The sequence below is a fragment of the Schistocerca cancellata genome, chromosome 1, assembly GCF_023864275.1.
Source record: "Schistocerca cancellata isolate TAMUIC-IGC-003103 chromosome 1, iqSchCanc2.1, whole genome shotgun sequence".
In the NCBI taxonomy this organism is placed as follows: Eukaryota; Metazoa; Arthropoda; class Insecta; order Orthoptera; family Acrididae; genus Schistocerca; species Schistocerca cancellata.
Genome location: NC_064626.1, coordinates 962710921 through 962725571, shown reverse-complemented (window position 1 = coordinate 962725571; position 14651 = coordinate 962710921).

The window sequence follows — 14651 nt, the reverse complement described above, 5'->3', positions numbered from 1 at the left end:
AGAAGTTCAAGGATGCGAAATTGGGGGCATATGGGATCCAGTAGCAGAATTTAAATGAGCTCTGGAAAATTTCAGATAAAAAAAGATAGAAGTGTTAGATAATAATCAATCGGAAATTCTAAAATAGTTGGGGATGTGTCAACCAAACGATTATTCAAGCTGGTTTGCAGAATGTATAAGACTGGCGACGTATCATCAGACTCGCGGAAAAAATCATTCACAAGAATAACACACAAAAAATGGACAGGAAAATTGACGATCTTTTAGATGATCAATTCGTCTTTGAAAAGATAGTTGCACCAGAGTGGCAGTCCTTGCGTTACGCTTGAAACAATAAATAAAGAAATTTGGGTTTAATGTCCCATCGACATCGATATCATTGGAGACAGAACACAAGCTCGGATGGTGTCAAGGATGAGGAAGGAAATCAGCTGAGCCATTTCGAAGGAACCACCCTAACATTTTCCTGGAGCGATTTAGGAACATCACGGGAAACTTAAATTTGGATGGCTGGACTTGGGTTTGAACTGTCGTCCACCGGAATACGACTCCAGTATGCTAACCACAGGCCACCCCGATCGGTCACGTTGCGCTTCGTAACGGAAGCAAAGCTGAAGGAAAGTCAACACACGTTCATAGTATTTATCGATCTAGAGAAAGCGTTTGACGATGTAATACGAAATTTTGAAAAATATAGAAAAATAATTGAGGACGTGTGCTGCAAGTGCTACTCTGAGATGAAGAGATTGGCACAGAAGAGGAATTAATGGTGGGCTGTACCAAACCAATCAGAAGACCGATACCACAAAAAAAGGTCTGCTCTGTGGGATACATTATGAAATAGCTCAGTCGCGAGAACTGAGCGCAAGGGCACTATGCTGCAGGAAATTACGTTGTGTACACCTAACTGGGCATATACTGAATAAGGTTCTCTTATGTTCCCTCCTAAACAGCTTCGAATCATAGAGTGAGAGTTCACTACCACGAATCGTGCTTTGAACCCCATTCTCCATTCTACCTGATCAGAGATTTTTACCACCCGAACAGCAAGCTGCGATGATGTAGTTGCACGCTGACCCTCGACGTTGCTCAATGTCATTGGCTCTTCTGACAGCAATTTTGGAATTTTGTGGTTAGTTCCTATGGGACCAAACTGCTGAAGTCATCGGTCCCTAGGCTTACTCACTACTTAATCTAATTTAAACTAACTTACGCTTAGGACAACATACACACCCAAGCCCGACGAGGGGTAGCCGCGCAAATTATGGTAAGGCGCCTAGACCTCCCGCTACCCCCGAGGCTCTGACACCAGTGTAATAGCTGGCAGCACTTTTGGCACTTCTGCAGTGGTGTCATGCGGGGCGGATAGCGTATTATGTCAGGATGGTTGATTCAGCATGCCATGCAGAATATAGGATGTGTACCACCAATTCCCTGGCAGTCGTAAAAACAGACATGCTTCCAGAGCAATTAAAATCTTCATTAATCAAGACTGGTCTGAGCGCCCAGTTGGTGCACATCGACAGCACAGAAAGATCCGTATATAGCTTCTGTGTTTACTTCGCAGATTCTTGCTTAAATTGCGCGTGAGTTTCGTGTAGGAGTGTAGGAGTTTTAGTTACTGTAATCGTAAATTCAGGCAGACTGTAGCGCAGTCATTAGGCATTTGTACAGGTTAGTTCATACATTCTTTGCGTGTTTCCCTTGCGTTATCTAGGCACGGACTCGTGTTTCAGTAACTGTTGTTCAACATCGATTAGAATGGACAGGGACTGTGATTGCTGTGTTCGGATGAGGGCTGAGTTGGCATCCCTTCGCTCACAGCTGCAAGCGGCGCTGACTTCGGTCGCGGGAGCCTGACTTGGGTATCACGGGGATGTCAACCTCATCCCGTCCGTCCCCAGATCGGTCTGCCGCTGTGGTTGCCCCGGTTGCTGCCCGCAGTGGGGCTGAGCCCTCGCCTGTGGTTGATTGGGAGGTTGTTCCAAGGCGTGGCAGGCAGCGAAAGACGTCCCCGGAGGCTGATCAGAAAGCCTCCCCGGTGCCTCTGACAAACAGGTTTCAGGTACTGTCTGTGGCTGAGCCAGATGCAGCTGCCTGCCCTGTTTCAGAGGATGATTCTCAGCCTTTAAGGTCCGGGCAGTCTCAGAGGGTGGGCTTATTGATAGTTGGGAGCTCCAATGTTAGGCGCGTAATGGGGCCCCTTACGGATATGGCGGCTAAGGAGGGGAAGAAATCCAGTGTGCACTCCGTGTGCATACCGGGTGGAGTCATTCCTGATGTGGAAAGAGTCCTTCTGGATGCCATGAAGAGCACAGGGTGCAGCCAGCTGCAGGTGGTGGCACATGTCGGCACTAATGACGTGTGTTGTTTTGGATCTGAGGAAATTCTCTCTGGATTCCAGCGGCTATCTGATTTGGTGAAGGCTGCCGGTCTTGCTTACAAGATGAAGGCAGAGCTCACCATCTGCAGCAGCGTTGACAGAACCGACTGCGGACCTTCGGTGCAGAGCCGGGTGGAGGGTCTGAATCAGAGGCTCAGACGGTTTTGCGACCGTGTTGGCTGCAGATTCCTTGACTTGCGCCATAGGGTGGTGGGGTTTCGGGTTCCGCTGAATAGGTCAGGAGTTCACTATCACTCAGCTGGCGGCTACACGGGTAGCGGAGGCTGTGTGGCGTGGACTGGGTGGTTTTTTAGGTTAGAAGGTCTCGGGAAAGTACGGGATGGGCTGCAAACTCAAAGGGTGCATGGCAAATACAGGACGTGCTTGGGTCAAGGAACAGTCGGAATTGTAGTTGTAAATTGTTGTAGTTGTGCTGGGAAAGTTCCTGAGCTTCAGCGCTAATAGAAAGCACAGAATCTGAAATCGTTATAGGTACAGAAAGCTGGCTAAAGCCTGAAATAAATTCTGTAGAAATTTTTACGAAGTCTCAGACGGTGTACAGGAAAGATAGATTAGGCAGAATTGGTGGTGGAGTGTTTGTGTCTGTCAGTATTGGTTTATCTTGTAGTGAAGTCGAAGTAGATACTCCGTCCGAATTGGTATGTGTGGAGGTTATACGTGACATCCGAACTAAGTTAATAATTGGCTCCTTCTACCGACCCCCAGACTCCGACGGTATAGTTGCTGAACAGTTCAGAGAAAATTTGAGTCTCGTAACAAATAAATACCCCACTCATACGGTTATAGTTGGTGGGGACTTCAACCTTCCCTCGATATGTTGGCAAAAATACTTATTCAAAATCGGTGGTAGGCAGAAAACATCTTCCGAGATTGTCCCAAATGCTTTCTCCGAAAATTATTTCGAGCAGTTAGTCCACGAACCCACGCGAATTGTAAATGGTTGCGAAAACACACTTGACCTCTTAGCCACAAACAATCCAGAGCTAATAGAGAGCATCATGACTGATACAGGGATTAGTGATCACAAGGTCGTTGTAGCTAGGCTTAATACCGTTTCTTCCAAATCCACCAGAAACGAACGCAAAATAATTTTATTTAAAAAAGCGGATAAAGTGTCACTAGAAGCCTTCCTGAGAGACAATCTCCATTCCTTCCGAACTGACTATGCAAATGTAGACGATATGTGGCTCAAATTCAAAGATATGGTAGCAACAGCAATTGAGAGATTCATACCTCATAAATTAGTAAGAGATGGAACTGATCCCCCATGGTACACAAAACAGGTCCGAACGCTGTTGCAGTGGCAACGGAAAAAGCATGCGAAGTTCAGAAGAACGCGAAATCCCGAAGATGGTTAAAATTTACGCGCGAAATTTGGCACGGACTTCAATGCGAGATGCCTTTAATAGGTTCTACAACGAAACATTGTCTCGAAATTTGGTAGAAATCCGAAGAAATTCTGGTCGCATGTAAAGGACACAAGTGGCAAGACGCAGTCAATACCTTCCCTGCGTAGTGCCGATGGTACTGTTACCGACGACTGTGCCGCTAAAGCGGAGTTATTGAACGCGGTTTTCCGAAATTCCTTCACCAGGGAAGAGGAATGGAATATTCCAGAATTTGAAACACGAACAGCTGCTAGCATGAGTTTCTTCGAAGTAGATACCTTAGGGGTTGCCAAGCAACTCAAATCGCTTGATACGGGCAAGTCTTCAGGTCCAGATTGTATACCGATTAGGTTCCTTTCAGATTACGCTGATACAATAGCTCCCAACTTAGCAATCATATACAACCGCTCGCTCACCGATAGATCTGTACCTACAGATTGGAAAATTGCGCAGGTCGCATCAGTGTTTATGAAGGGTAGTAGGAGTAATCCATCGAACTACGGGTATATATAATTGACGTCGGTTTGCAGTAGGATTATGGAGCATATACTGTATTCAAACATTATGAATCACCTCTATTGATACGTAATCAGCATGGTTTCAGAAAACATCGTTCTTGTGCAACGCAACTAGCTTTATATTCGCACGAAGTAATGGCTGCTATCGACAGATGATCTCAAGTTGATTCCGTATTTCTAGATTTCCGGAAAGCTTTTGACACCGTTCCTCACAAGCGACTTCTAATCAAGCTGCGGGCCTATGGGGTATCGTCTCAGTTGTGGGACTGGTGTGCGACTGGATTCGCGATTTCCTGTCAGGAAGGTCGCAGTTCGTAGTAATTGACGGCAAATCATCGAGTAAAACTGAAGTGATATCAGGTGTTCCCCCGGGAAGCGTGCTGGGACCTCTGCTCTTCCTGATCTATATAAATGGTCCAGGTGACAATCTGAGCAGTTCTCTTAGGTTGTTCGCAGATGATGCTGTAATTTACCGTCTAGTAAGATCATCCGAAGACCAGTATCAGTTGCAAAGCGATTTAGAAAAGATTGCTGTATGCTGTGGCAGGTGGCAGTTGTCGCTAAATAACGAAAAGTGTGAGGTGATCCACGTGAGTTCCAAAAGAAATCCGTTGGAATTCGATTACTCGATAAATAGTACAATTCTCAAGGCTGTCAATTCAACTAAGTACCTGGGTGTTAAAATTACGAACAACTTCAGTTGGAAAGACCACATAGATAATATTGTGGGGAAGGCGAGCCAAAGGTTGCGTTTCATTGGCAGGACACTTAGAAGATGCAACAAGTCCACTAAAGAGACCGCTTACACTACACTCGTTCGTCCTTTATTGTTAGAATATTGCTCCGCGGTGTGGGATTCTTACCAGGCGGGATTGACGGAGGACATCGAAAGGGTGCAAAAAAGGGCAGCTCGTTTTGTATTATCACGTAATAGGGGAGAGAGTGTGGGAGATATGATACGCGAGTTGGGATGGAAGTCAGACGTTTTTCGTCGCGGCGAGATCTATTTACGAAATTTCAGTCACCAACTCTCTCTTCCGAATGCGAAAATATTTTGTTGAGCCCAACCTACATAGGTAGGAATGATGATCAAAATAAAATAAGAGAAATCAGAGCTCGAACAGAAAGGTTTAGGTGTTCGTTTTTCCCGCGCGCTGTTCGGGAGTGGAATGGTAGAGAGATAGTATGATTGTGGTTCGATGAACCCCCTGCCAAGCACCTAAATGTGAATTGCAGAGTAATCATGTAGATGTAGATGTAGATCATTCAACAGCTGATGGCGGCAATCCGACGGTGTGGTCAGGCACAGACCCTACGATCCTCGGCAGCGGGGAGCATTGTTGCTGCGTCGGCAATATCTGTGCCGCCCAGCAGACCAGAACAGTGCAGTGGCCCCGTGACGCTACGTTAGGGGCCGACACTGTACAGCAAGCCGAGGACTGGATGTACTAGACGTTGGTGAAGGTACAGTGGAGTGAGGGCTGCGTCGAATCCGGGAACCCGTCAATGGCTGCAGCTTCAGCAGCAGGTAGCTACAAGTCTGCGCATATACCAAGATCCGGACTGCCACTATTTATGGTAGAGTTGCCCAGCGTTATTGTGACCGGAGATTGCTCTGGTTACATAAGGAGGAAGTGCAGTGTCAGGGCAAGTCGCGAGGTAATTCAGCTCGCTTCTCTGGCAGTCTGAGGTCTTGCACCACGCAGCTTCAGCAACCGGCCCGGCTGTGGAGTTTCACAGGCAGCTAGCTGGCCCATGTGATCGTCCGCTGCGAAGCCTGCTCAGAGGCTTTTGGCTCAGTACGTAGTCACATCTAGTCGTCGATCCATCTCACTGTGCTGATTGCATCCGCTTGGCGTATACACGCAATTTCACTTTGACGAGTTACGTCAGCGCTGGAGGGTCACATACCGCTTGGTACCAGTTCTATATTTCGAAAGCGCTCCAGAGCGACCAATGTGTTGTTTTAAAGGGGCAATTTTAATTTTTGCAGTGAGAGTGTTCCAATTTGTTTCTCATTGTGAACAAAATATTGTCTGAAGTACATTTTTTGTGTCCATTGGATCATTATAAAATCGTTCCAAATAATTCTACTACGATAGTTGTTTGAACTATACGACTACATGCATTGACAGGGAGAAGAAAACACGAAGAATAACATTGTTCCTACAGAGACTGAGCTGTGGTACTGCGTGGCGGTCTCGGGCCGGCACTCGAGACTGGGCAAGTCGGTTTATAAGGAATTGGTCAACGTATGTTGCTAGCAGATATATCGTTAAGCCGAATGTTGCTGTAGACTACTTAGGGACCACTCTATAGAGACACACAAAATTCCATTAAAGTTTTTTGTTTGTAACGGGGGACAAGTACGAGTTCCTGCGTCTACACCATAAGCTCTCTAAACAATGGAAACGGAATTACAGGTGGCAAAGTGTGTATGGCTCTGCGAAACGCTTGAGAGCCCAGACCATAGCCAACAACTATTCATATCAATCGCAGAAAAACCGCACTACTCACTCCTCACATATTAAGTATTCATTGGTGCATACGTATTAGGAAATAAGAGCTGTTTGTGACCTGGAGTAGGAAGTAGAGAAATTTTCGAAAACACGTAGAACATAAAGGGTCATTCAGGAGCATCGTCACAAAATATGTGAGGTGATTCTATATGCTAAATAAACAGAAAAAGTCCCAACAACTTGTGTCTGATGTTCAATCATTACAGAACTGGAGCTGGTTGAGGACTATACACATCCATGAATGCTTACGAAAACAAGTGTGGATATTACGTGCCGAAATGCTGTGTCGGCGCTGTAGTGGACAGAATAATGATGGAACAGCATACCGATCCATCCTACAAGAGGTGTACAAAAAGGTTCCAGACCGCCTCAATACACTTGTCAACGCGTTAGAGGGTGTTTTGTGATGCTCATCGAACATTATTTCGGCGGACCTTAATGCGGGGAACAGCGTCGGTGGTGAGAGCGACAAATTGTTCACGTGTATCTACGTTCGTAGCGTACACATATCCCATTACGCAGCTCCGTAAACAGTAGTCTAGTGGGGTTGTATTGTATTGTGTTGCATTAAACCGGGGACCTAGAAACGGCGGAGAGGCTTCGTCCAGCCGTAGCCTCAGTGGTTCCCAACCCACAACAGACCATAGCACACCACCCACCCTACCGCCGTTCCACACAGAACCCATGGTTATTGTGCGGTTCGGCCAGCAGTGGATTCACCCCCCGAGTGTAACCTCAGATGTTTGCGTGGTAGGGTAATGGTGGTGGTGTGTGTACGTGGAAACGGTGTTTGCTCAGCAATCGCCGCCACGGTCAATCCATCGTTAAGGAAATGTGTTATTCAGATCCTGGGATACGTGTCTGGTACAGTGAATCAGTGAGCCATCATGTTGCAGGTACGTTTGCCGTTGTTACTCTAAAGTCACTTCTTCCAAAAGTCCAGGTACGTCCTCTATCAGGAAATGTGAGTATTTTTGTGTCTGTCATGCGATTTGGCAAGAACGCAGGCCCTGTCAACAGGTTATTCGTCATAACATACGAAACGTTCACAGAGAACCTAACTTTCAACTTTGTTTCCCGAGTGTCATGTGGATTCTTCATCGCCCAAGTATGAAAATTGCAGGTGTTCGTCATACAATTTGTAATGTACCTAAACTGGGATACCTGAATGACAGTAATTTTTTAAACTGGTTGTCTGTCTCTTTCTCATGATTTACAGGAAGATAAATCTAACAAGATTATACAGCATGTGGTATAGAATTAATGTTATGTCAGCAATTTCAATTTAGTTTTAGTGCTCATTTGTTAGCAATTTTCTTTTATTAATCACTTTTCCTGCTCCGGACGCTTCCATCGTAGGATGTTTTGTGGAGACGCGCTATCTTTTGTGTGAAGGAAAAAGTGCACTTTTGTATCAAAAAGTATTTAATAGAGTGTTCATTACAAGCTTGGAATGGGATTTTATTTAGTAAGAGGAAGAAACTAAGTCTATTAAGATTCCCACAACGAAAATTTTATATCACAAGACGATGCCTTATTGTTCCGACACAGTCAGAATAACATTATACGTCTAGTAAGCGGAAGGCTGCAGAAGAAAATTCTGGAGCTGCTGTGTTTAAGAAGAAACAAGGCAAAAACGGACATTAATGAGAATTTTTAATGTTACAGGTGAACGTAAAAATAGCAGATGTTTGCTCCGCCACCCTCTCCATATACTGTATCTTCGAAGAATTACCATTACTTAAACAAATTAAAGAAACACATAACTAAATTAGGTCACCCCCACATTAAATTGTGTGTAAATGTAGCCAGATCAGTAAATAAAGTTTACGGGCAATCATTCACAAAATTGTCGTCTGCTTACTGAGTCACCTGGATGTAGATGTTGCACGGGGTGCACATAGAATTGGTACAAGCCCTCGGAATGTGACGTACACCTCACTCGCGTTTGTGGAATATCGAGCTGACGGCTAATGCGCTGCGTATTGGTGGGAGGACTCCGTTGTACCATTGCATCCCTCTCATGAGAGACTGGACGGCGTCAGGTTCTGACGTTAAATGTACACTGTGAAGCGTTCCAGATTCACCCAATGTTTGAGAAACCCTGGAAAATACTCTGCTACAGAATGTTGCGTCGATCAGGGAAACATCTCTGGCATTCTGACACAGCTGCATGGGCACTGCCATTAGAGAACCATAGACAAACAACGTGTCCACATACTGTGCATCGGTGAACGTACGTGGGATGTTGGTGTTCACGGACACGATGGACTTGGTCAATTAGACAACAGTCAAGCACGAGACGCATATGGCCTCACGATTGCTTACTGATCCAATCCATGGTTGCACACCTGGCACGCTTGCAGCTGTTGCCTCGGTGCGACTTCACAGTGCACAGAACCCGCGCACCTCCTGTAGGATGGATCAGTCACCTGCCCCACCACTATTCTGTCCACCACCATCTGTCACACCATTATTCCGTCAACTGTAGCGTCTACACAGCATTTCGGCAAGTAATATTCAAACTTCTCTTCATATCCATTCATGGATGTGTTTAGTCTTCAACCCGCTCCAGTTCCGTAACGATCTAAAATTGGACATGAGTTCATAGGATTTTTTCGGTTTATTTTCACCTCATAAATTATATGACTCTCCTCCAGAATCACCTCGTACAATAGAAAGACGACTTAGACTCTTAAGCACTCCGACTGTAGTAACAAGAAGAAATGTTAAGTCTAGTGATGCTGAAGATGAAACAGATTATGAATTCAAACGGACAATAGTAACGAGTGTCAGCGAACATACGTTAGCAGTGGAATGTTTCTAAAGGCCACAGTACCAGAAAAGTAGCTCATATGCTCAGTGAAAGACAGCGCTAACAAGCAATATAGGAAAAAACATTGATCACACGATAACTGTAGGAGCGATCTTAATTTGTTTAGTATCGAGTGGAAAGAATGCGTAATTTACCGTTGGCAAGGACAGTCTGGAGAAGTCAAACGAATATATATCGCTGTGGAATATAGTAATGGTACTGACGGTGAATATAAAGCTTTCTGAAAGTCAAGAAATGCTACATGATGCGTTATGTGCCCATGATATGTCATTGGAAAAAGCACGCGTTGGGTTTTGCATGACTAATATTTTCGGAATCCTTACTGTTTGGCATGAAGGAGGTTATTTTGATCTGTATATGAGGGGCAGTCGAATGAAAACCGAATACCCACCACAATGGGGCCATTAGAATGGTTCCATTCAAAAGTAATCACCAGACGCATTAAGACATTTACCTCACTGGGAGACGAAACAATCAGTTCCTGTTTCGTAGAACGCAGTCAGCAGCTGAAGAATCCAAAACCGCTCTCGACCTTGCACTTCTTCATCCGATTGAAACTGACGCCCAAATAAGTCCTTCTTTAGGTCACCAAAAAAGTGAAAACCACACGCTGAAAGATCTGGGCTCTAAGGACGATGTTGCAGTGTTTCCCTGCGAAATCACTTAAACGTAGCCTTCGTCCGATTGGCAGTGTGGGGGCGGGCATTGTCATGCAACAGGACGAAAACGCCTGCCCCCACATGCATGTGCGAAGGGTCATTGCATCGTTCTTCTGAAGCGACTATCAGATTAGATTAGATTAGATTTACTTTCATTCCAATTGATCCGTAGTGAGGAGGCCCTCCAGGATGTAGAACATGTCAGAAAAACAATAATGTACGACAAATATTTACAACTCAAACAAATAAGCTAACGTACCATTCCACAGGTCCCAAGTGGAATGATCGTCATTTTTTTAATGAACACTGTATGAAAGAATCATTTTACAAATACTAATGCACTGAATTTAAAATAAAAATGTTTTTATTTTTTTATAAGGTAATGAACGTGGAATACAACTACTATAATACTTATTTACAATGAACACATTGCTGCACTGAAGTGGTGCATAAGTTATATTGTAAAAATCAGTTGGTTCTACTGAGAAATTCATCAACGGAGTAGAAGGAGTTGGCCACCAATAAATTCTTTAGGCTTCTCTTTAACTGAACTACGCTTTTTATGGCTGCTGGTAGGCTATTCAAAATGTGTGTTCCTGAGTAATGCACACCTTTTTGTACAAGACTAAGTGACTTTAAATCCTTGTGAAGATTATTCTTGTTTCTAGTATTGATTCCATGAATTGAGCTGTTGGTTTGAAAAAGTGATATATATTAATTAAAATGTCTCCCCTGTACAGGAATATACATAATGTATGTACGAGTACAGCTTGTAGACACAGGGCTGACGACATATGTAAGGATGGATCTGGCCGTGAGTCGTACTCGGATAGTCAAATGTTGCCAGCGAGGTAGCTCAGCGTTTCGGCCAGAGAGCTGGAAATATTGAACGATCAGTTGGAGCAGATCATGTGATATCCGCCCACACCAAATGTCGAGAGCAATAAAGATCAAAATGAAGACAAAAAATAATGATAGGTAATAAAAGGAATGGTTAGGCAATCGCTCGCGAGAAGCTGGAAAGCCGAGTCCGAGTACCTGTCAGCCACAAACCTTGATGTCGTCATTCCATAATACAGCTGATGGTTGTACATGTTCGTAGCTGTGAATAGATTTATTGTTTTTCATAACAGCTTTCGTCGGCGCAGTTTCTGTCACTTCGGACATGCATACATATCCTAAGGATATGTACTTCTGAACATCACAGCCGCTGCCATATCGCACTATATGAAAGTGGTCACTGAACTCGACCACGTCATAACTGGTTTTCCTCACCCTAAGGGGCCGGATTGTATTAGTAAATAGATCACTTGAAAATGTTGTGTTTTTACGGACAACTGTTTCACGCAGATGGATAGAAGGTGTAACGGCTTGTTTAACTTGCTCGTGGCACACATAGAGAAATGGTTTACTGCACGTGCCTCCCTTGTCTCTAAAAAGTAAAAATTAAAGTTTTGCTTCAGACGTAAGCAAAATCATCAACGTTGTCACATACCGTCATTTTAAGAGACGCAGTGGTTTGGTTTGAGATTTAATCAGGATATTAGGATAAGAATTTCTACGCTGCTGCCTTACCTGTTTATGGCACAACTTTGAAATAGAGAAAGGGCTTGATCGCATACTGAATATTTCTACTATACATGTACAGTCATGATCAAAAGTATCCGAACGACCTGAATTGCATTTCGCCTGATTCGCACGCAACCCACATAACGCAGCTGTCTAGCAGGTCCTCTAAAAGCTCCTTGGTGCAGTCGTTTGACTACTGAAAATGGTTCCAACAAATCACCACTTTAAACACTGCTCTGTATCGCAACAACTCAAGATGTAAAGTCATACCACGATACTACAAATACCAGGGAACACCTTATCAGAGACCAGACTGTCCTACAGGTTTGTAAGCTCACATTTATTGCAATAAATGACATACTTGAAATGTTACCACTCTCATTATTACGTCAGATAGATAATGCACGTAGTACGTTCGTCGTATTCATGATTTCGTCTTCAAAGTAACATACCATGCTTGTTATTTAACACAAATTGACATTAAAAATTTACGTTACTCACTAGCAACTAGTTGAGAATATGTTTGAACTTCAAATGACATAACAAACTGCCTCGTTCTGCATGTGGATTCAAACCCAGGTCATGCAGACTAAGATTTCGTGACTGACGGAAACTAACAGTCATTCCTGACTAGGCATACAGAGAGTGATATACCACGATTTTAGACAGTATCAATTAGCAAATATCAACTTTAAATTACATAACATAAACATTTTTAACGGACACGAATTCCTACCTAGCATCTATTGCCCCTCTTAAAGAAATACGAGAGATGTAAAATATTGCTTTTTCACAAGTAACTTACTTGAAATGCCGTGAGGTAAATGTTTTTGTTGGACACGGATTCGAACCGAGAACATAATCGGATTGTTATCGAAGCACAATCAACTGTGACATATCAGATTTTCTCGGCAGTAACTAGATATTTTAACTGAAATGACGAGACGAAACATTAATTTTTTCCTTCCCAGGAATCCAACCCAGCACCTATCACTGTTATATTCTAGAGAAAACGAACGTTAAATATGGGTTTGTTACACCAGCAGCGACATGTGAGCATGTTTGAACTAGAAATAATATGACGAAGAGTTCAGTGCTGACTGGGAATCGAACCCCACACATATCGTTGTTGACTACACACAAAGCGACGTCAGCTACCGAATTTTTCCTCCACCAGCAGCTCGGAATAACATCTTTGAAATTACAGTGATCCTCAAATAGTTCAGTGTCTCACTGGGAGTCAAAAACTTCAGATATCGTTAGTGTTGACAACGAATGAAAATGCGTTAAAAATCAAAATTATTCTCCACCAGCAGATAGGTTTTCTCAGCTAGGGCTTCATAATGCATAATGAAAACTTTAGTGCCTGGCCAGAATTTGAACCCATTTACTGGCAATATGTAGAGATGTTGAGGAATCTGCAGTTTTGATCAAACAAAAAATAGTAGTCGAGCTGTATTGTCACGAAGGGATCAAATTCCGCGTCAAGGGAAGTTCACAATCAATTTTATCGACACACAGAAGCTCAAATAAAAGATGGAATAAGTCCTGTGAAACAACATAGCGTTTGTTCCGTCACTAGAAACAAATAACTAGAATAAGAAATGTTACTGGTGATAGAGTTCCCACATTTCACCACTCCTGGCTTTATTGTGGTTCAGCCTAACGTCTACTTGGTAGAGAAACGTGAATTTCAGACCACAATGCCATTATACCTTCTTTACTTCGCGTAGCCAGAAGAGAATAGAATCTGTCTCACCCTATTAAAAATCGCGGCAGAAGGTGTAATAGAAACCTATCATCAATGCCACAGACCACCAAATCTTAATCTCTGTTACTCATTTTTTTATCATAACACCATTGCGGCACACTCGATGAGACTTCTGACACATAGGCTCCCTGTAGTAGTTTGCAGCATGTTCATTACATTCATTTACTTGATTGACCGAATCGCCATGAACTAGCTACCTCGGCTACGCAGTGCATACATTCAACTCTATCTTGTAATCACCGAAATAAAATTATGTAACTGCCACCTACACATAACTGCCAACAGTGTAGGATGCAGAAAATGAAAACGTTATGCAGTGCAAAAGAAAAGCTGTAAATGTCTGTCTCTCAGAAGTCTAGATCCGGCCATATGCATTATCTCACAGCACTGTGGAATGCGGAAGTTCTGGAGGAACTCTTGTTGACTTCTGGAGCTGACATAGGTACATGACAGCTAGTAGCGTAACGGTAAGCGTCGCGCGCCGTAGATAAGACGTCGCGAGTTCTATTACTCTGCATTTTTTAAAACGAATTCGGCTGTCTGTTAAAGTTATCAATAGCCGCATGTGGAAAAAGGCTAGTTTCTGTGGCATTTTGTTCTTTTCGAGTTTAATAGATGGCCAGGCAGCAGATGCATCTCGAAGCTTTTGTATTATGTATGGGGAGAGCGCATCATGCCAAAATAGTCAGAAAAGTTTTTTTTTACATTAGCTTTCGTCTGGTAGTGCATTTTATTCTTCTTCAAACCTTGTTTGACAGATTTAACTCAGATCAAGTTTTTTAGATGCATGTAACCAGTAAACTGCACGTGCATTGTCAGACTGTTATAGATAACATAAGAGAATTTGCATATATCGTTGATGATTAATTTCTTTCTCATGTTTAGTATTGTTTTAACAACACTAAAAGAAAGCTTGCGAAAAGTGTGCACTGTATAGTAAGAAATGAAATAAAACTACCCACGATAACCTTATGACGAAAGTCTGTT